This window comes from Phyllobates terribilis, unplaced genomic scaffold (genome assembly GCF_046119375.1).
Source record: "Phyllobates terribilis strain yellow unplaced genomic scaffold, ASM4611937v1 Scaffold_11__3_contigs__length_659146591, whole genome shotgun sequence".
In the NCBI taxonomy this organism is placed as follows: domain Eukaryota; kingdom Metazoa; phylum Chordata; class Amphibia; order Anura; family Dendrobatidae; genus Phyllobates; species Phyllobates terribilis.
The window spans coordinates 567,633,492-567,639,491 of NW_027362771.1; positions in this window are offsets into that span (position 1 = coordinate 567,633,492).

The window sequence follows — 6,000 nt, forward strand, 5'->3', positions numbered from 1 at the left end:
CGGCATTACTGCAGGGGGCTGTGTGTGCGGTATTACTGCAGGGGGCTGTGTGTGCGGTGCTAAAGGGGGCAAGGTGTGCGGTATTACTGCAGGGGGCTGTGTGTGCGGTGCTGCAGGGGGCAGGGTGTGCGGTATTACTGCAGGGGGCTGTGTGTGCGGTGCTGCAGGGGGCAAGGTGTGCAGTATTACTGCAGGGGGCTGTGTGTGCGGTATTGCTGCAGGGGGCTGTGTGTGCGGTGCTGCAGGGGGCTGGGTGTGCGGTGCTGCAGGGGGCTGTGTGTGCGTTGCTGCAGGGGGCTGTGTGTGCGGTGCTGCAGGGGGCTGTGTGCGCGGCATTACTGCAGGTGGCTGTGTGTGCGGCATTAAAGCAGGGGGCTGTGTGTGCGGTATTACTGCAGGGGGCTGTGTGTGCGGTGCTGAAGGGGTCAGGGTGTGCGGTATTACTGCAGGGGGCTGTGTGTGCGGTGCTGCAGGGGGCAGGGTGTGCGGTATTACTGCAGGGGGCTGTGTGTGCGGTGCTGCAGGGGGCTGTGTGTGCGGTATTGCTGCAGGGGGCTGTGTGTGCGGTGCTGCAGGGGGCAGGGTGTGCGGTATTACTGCAGGGGGCTGTGTGTGCGGTGCTGTAGGGAGCAGGGTGTGCGGTATTACTGCAGGGGGCAGAGTGTGCGGTATTACTGCAGGGGGCTGGGTGTGCGGTACTGCAGGGGGCTGGGTGTGCGGTATTACTGCAGGGGGCTGTGTGCAGTGGTGCAGGGGGCTGTGTGTGCGGTGCTGCAGGGGGCTGTGTGTGCGGTGCTGCAGGGGGCAGTGTGTGCGGTGCTGCAGGGGGCAGAGTGTGCGGTATTACTGCAGGGGGCTGGGTGTGCGGTATTACTGCAGGGGGCTGGGTGTGCGGTGCTGCAGGGGGCTGTGTGTTAGGTATTACTGCAGGGGGCTGTGTGTGCGGTGCTGCAGGGGGCTGGGTGTGCGGTACTGCAGGGGGCTGGGTGTGCGGTATTACTGCAAGGGGCAGAGTGTGCGTTATTACTGCAGGCGGCTGGGTGTGCGGTATTACTGCAGGGGGCAGGGTGTGCGGTATTACTGCAGGGGGCTATGTGTGCGGTGCTGCAGGAGGCAGGGTGTGCGGTATTACTGCAGGGGGCTGTGTGTGCGGTGCTGCAGGAGGCAGGGTGTGCGGTGCTGCAGGGGGCTGTGTGTGCTGTGCTGCAGGGAGCTGTGTGTGCGGTGCTGCAGGGGGCTGTGTGTGCTGTGCTGCAGGGAGCTGTGTGTGCGGTGCTGCAGGAGGCAGGGTGTGCGGTGCTGCAGGAGGCAGGGTGTGCGGTGCTGCAGGAGGCAGGGTGTGCGGTGCTGCAGGGGGCTGGGTGTGCAGTACTGCAGGGGGCTGTGTGTGCTGTATTAATGCAGGGGGCAGGGTGTGCGGTATTACTGCAGGGGGCTGTGTGTGCAGTACTGCAGGGGGCTGTGTGTGCTGTATTACTGCAGGGGGCTGGGTGTGCGGTATTACTGCAGGGGGCTGGGTGTGCGGTGCTGCAGGGGGCTGTGTGTGCTGTATTACTGCAGGGGGCAGAGTGTGCGGTATTACTGCAGGGGGCTGTGTGTGCAGTGCTGCAGGGGGCTGTGTGTGCTGTATTACTGCAGGGGGCAGGGTGTGCGGTATTACTGCAGGGGGCTGTGTGTGCGGTATTACTGCAGGGGGCTGGGTGTGCGGTACTGCACGGGGCTGTGTGTGCGGTATTACTGCAGGGGGCTGTGTGTGCGGTATTACTGCAGGGGGCTGTGTGTGCGGTGCTGCAGGGGGCTGTGTGTGCAGTGCTGCAGGGGGCAGAGTGTGCGGTGCTGCAGGGGGCTGTGTGTGCGGTATTACTGCAGGGGGCTGGGTGTGCAGTATTACTGCAGGGGGCTGTGTGTGCGGTGCTGCAGGGGGCTGGGTGTGCGGTACTGCAGGGGGCTGTGTGCCGTATTACTGCAGGGGGCTGTGTGTGCGGTGCTGCAGGGGGCAGGGTGTGCGGTATTACTGCAGGGGGCTGTGTGTGCGGTGCTGGAGGGGGCTGTGTGTGCGGTATTACTGCAGGGGGCTGTGTGTGCGGTGCTGCAGGGGGCAGGGTGTGCGGTATTACTGCAGGAGGCTGTGTGTGCGGTGCTGGAGGGGGCTGTGTGTGCGGTATTACTGCAGGGGGCTGTGTGTGCGGTATTACTGCAGGGGGCTGGGTGTGCGGTGCTGCGGGGGGCTGTGTGCCGTATTACTGCAGGGGGCTGTGTGTGAGGTGCTGCAGGGGGCTGTGTGTGCGGTATTACTGCAGGGGGCTGTGTGTGCGGTGCTGCAGGGGGCTGTGTGTGCGGTATTACTGCAGGGAGCTGTGTGTACGGTACTGCAGGGGGCTGGGTGTGCGGTGCTGCAGGGGGCTGTGTGTGCGGTATTACTACAGGGGGCTGTGTGTGCGGTATTACTGCAGGGAGCTGTGTGTGCGGTACTGCAGGGGGCTGGGTGTGCGGTGCTGCAGGGGGCTGTGTGTGCGGTGCTGCAGGGGGCTGTGTGTGCGGTATTACTGCAGGGGGCTGTGTGCGCGGCATTACTGCAGGGGGCTGTGTATGCGGCATTACTGCAGGGGGCTGTGTGTGCGGTGCTGCAGGGGGCTGTGTGTGCGGTGCTGCAGGGGGCTGGGTGTGCGGTGCTGCAGGGGGCTCTGTGTGCGGTGCTGCAGGGGGCTGGGTGTGCGGTATTACTGCAGGGGGCTGTGTGTGCGGTATTACTGCAGGGGGCTGTGTGTGCGGTATTACTGCAGGGGGCTGTGTGTGCGGTATTACTGCAGGGGGCTGTGTGTGCGGTGCTGCAGGAGGCTGGGTGTGCGGTGCTGCAGGGGGCTGTGTGTGCGGTATTACTGCAGGGGGCTGTGTGCCGTATTTCTGCAGGGGGTTGTGTGTGCGGTGTTGCAGGGGGCTGTGTGTGCGGTATTACTGCAGGGGGCTGTGTGTGCGGTATTACTGCAGGGGACTGTGTGTGCGGTATTACTGCAGGGGGCTGTGTGTGCGGTATTACTGCAGGGGGCTGTGTGTGCGGTATTACTGCAGGGGGCTGGGTGTGCGGTGCTGCAGGGGGCTGTGTGTGCGGTATTACTGCAGGGGGCTGTGTGCGCTGCATTACTGCAGGGGGCTGTGTGTGCGGCATTACTGCAGGGGGCTGTGTGTGCGGTGCCGCAGGGGGCTGTGTATGCGGTGCTGCAGGGGGCTGTGTGTGCGGTGCTGCAGGGGGCTGGGTGTACGGTGCTGCAGGGGGCTGTGTATGCGGTGCTGCAGGGGGCTGTGTGTGCAGTGCTGCAGGGGGCTGGGTGTGCAGTGCTGCAGGAGGCAGAGTGAGCAGTATTACTGCAGGGGGCTGTGTGTGCGGTGCTGCAGGTGGCTGTGTGTGCGGTATTACTGCAGGGGGCTGGGTGTGCGGTGCTGCAGGGGGCTGTGTGTGCGGTATTACTGCAGGGGGCTGTGTGTGCGGTGCTGCAGGGGGCTGGGTGTGCGGTACTGCACGGGGCTGTGTGTGCGGTATTACTGCAGGGGGCTGTGTGTGCGGTGCTGCAGGGGGCTGGGTGTGCGGTGCTGCCGGGGGCTGTGTGCCGTATTACTGCAGGGGGCTGTGTGTGCGGTGCTGCAGGGGGCTGTGTGTGCGGTATTACTGCAGGGGGCTGTGTGTGCGGTGCTGCAGGGGGCTGTGTGTGCGGTATTACTGCAGGGGGCTGTGTGTGCGGTATTACTGCAGGGAGCTGTGTGTGCGGTACTGCAGGGGGCTGGGTGTGCGGTGCTGCAGGGGGCTGTGTGTACGGTGCTGCAGAGGGCTGTGTGTGCGGTATTACTGCAGGGGGCTGTGTGCGCGGAATTACTGTAGGGGGCAGGGTGTGCGGTATTACTGCAGGGGGCTGTGTGTGCGGTGCTGCAGGGGGCTGTGTGTGCGGTGCTGCAGGGGGCTGTGTGTACGGTGCTGCAGGGGGCTGTGTGTGCGGTATTACTGCAGGGGGCTGTGTGCGCGGAATTACTGCAGGGGGCAGGGTGTGCGGTATTACTGCAGGGGGCTGTGTGTGCGGTGCTGCAGGGGGCTGTGTGTGCGGTGCTGCAGGGGGCTGTGTGTGCGGTGCTGCAGGGGGCTGTGTGTGCGGTGCTGCAGGGGGCTGTGTGTGCGGTGCTGCAGGGGGCTGTGTGTGCGGTGCTGCAGGGGGCTGTGTGTGCGGTGCTGCAGGGGGCTGTGTGTGCAGTGCTGCAGGGGGCTGGGTGTGCAGTGCTGCAGGGGGCAGAGTGTGCAGTATTACTGCAGGGGGCTGTGTGTGCGGTGCTGCAGGGGGCTGTGTGTGCGGTATTACTGCAGGGGGCTGGGTGTGCGGTGCTGCAGGGGGCTGTGTGTGCGGTATTACTGCAGGGGGCTGTGTGTGCGGTGCTGCAGGGGGCTGTGTGTGCGGTACTGCACGGGGCTGTGTGTGCGGTATTACTGCAGGGGGCTGTGTGTGCGGTGCTGCAGGGGGCTGGGTGTGCGGTGCGGCAGGGGGCTGTGTGCCGTATTACTGCAGGGGGCTGTGTGTGCGGTGCTGCAGGGGGCTGTGTGCCGTATTACTGCAGGAGGCTGTGTGTGCAGTGCTGCAGGGGGCTGGGTGTGCAGTGCTGCAGGGGGCAGAGTGTGCGGTGCTGCAGGGGGCTGTGTGTGCGGTATTACTGCAGGGGGCTGTGTGTGCGGTGCTGCAGGGGGCTGGGTGTGCGGTACTGCAGGGGGTTGTGTGCCGTATTACTGCAGGGGGCAGAGTGTGCGGTGCTGCAGGGGGCAGAGTGTGCGGTGCTGAAGGGGGCTGTGTGTGCGGTATTACTGCAGGGGGCTGTGTGTGCGGTGCTGCAGGGGGCTGGGTGTGCGGTACTGCAGGGGGCTGTGTGCCGTATTACTGCAGGGGGCTGTGTGTGCGGTGCTGGAGGGGGCTGTGTGTGCGGTATTACTGCAGGGGGCTGTGTGTGCGGTGCTGCAGGGGGCTGGGTGTGCGGTGCTGTAGGGGGCTGTGTGCCGTATTACTGCAGGGGGCTGTGTGTGCGGTGCTGCAGGGGGCTGTGTGTGCGGTATTACTGCAGGGGGCTGTGTGTGCGGTGCTGCAGGGGGCTGTGTGTGTGGTATTACTGCAGGGGGCTGTGTGTGCGGTATTACTGCAGGGAGCTGTGTGTGCGGTACTGCAGGGGGCTGGGTGTGCGGTGCTGCAGGGGGCTGTGTGTGCGGTGCTGCAGGGGGCTGTGTGTGCGGTATTACTGCAGGGGGCTGTGTGCGCGGCATTACTGCAGGGGGCAGGGTGTGCGGTATTACTGCAGGGGGCTGTGTGTGCGGCATTACTGCAGGGGGCTGTGTGTGCGGTATTACTGCAGGGGGCTGTGTGTGCGGTGCTGCAGGGGGCAGGGTGTGCGGTATTACTGCAGGGGGCTGTGTGTGCGGTGCTGCAGGGGGCAGGGTGTGCAGTATTACTGCAGGGGGCTGTGTGTGCGGTATTGCTGCAGGGGGCTGTGTGTGCGGTGCTGCAGGGGGCAGGGTGTGCGGTATTACTGCAGGGGGCTGTGTGCGCGGTGCTGTAGGGGGCAGGGTGTGCGGTATTACTGCAGGGGGCAGAGTGTGCGGTATTACTGCAGGGGGCTGGGTGTGCGGTACTGCAGGGGGCTGGGTGTGCGGTATTACTGCAGGGGGCTGTGTGTGCAGTGCTGCAGGGGGCTGTGTGTGCGGTGCTGCAGGGGGCAGGGTGTGCGGTATTACTGCAGGGGGCTGTGTGTGCGGTGCTGCAGGGGGCTGTGTGTGCGGTGCTGCAGGGGGCAGAGTGTGCGGTATTACTGCAGGGGGCTGGGTGTGCGGTATTACTGCAGGGGGCTGTGTGCAGTGCTGCAGGGGGCTGTGTGTGCGGTGCTGCAGGGGGCTGTGTGTGCGGTGCTGCAGGGGGCTGTGTGTGCGGTGCTGCAGGGGGCAGAGTGTGCGGTATTACTGCAGGGGGCTGGGTGTGCGGT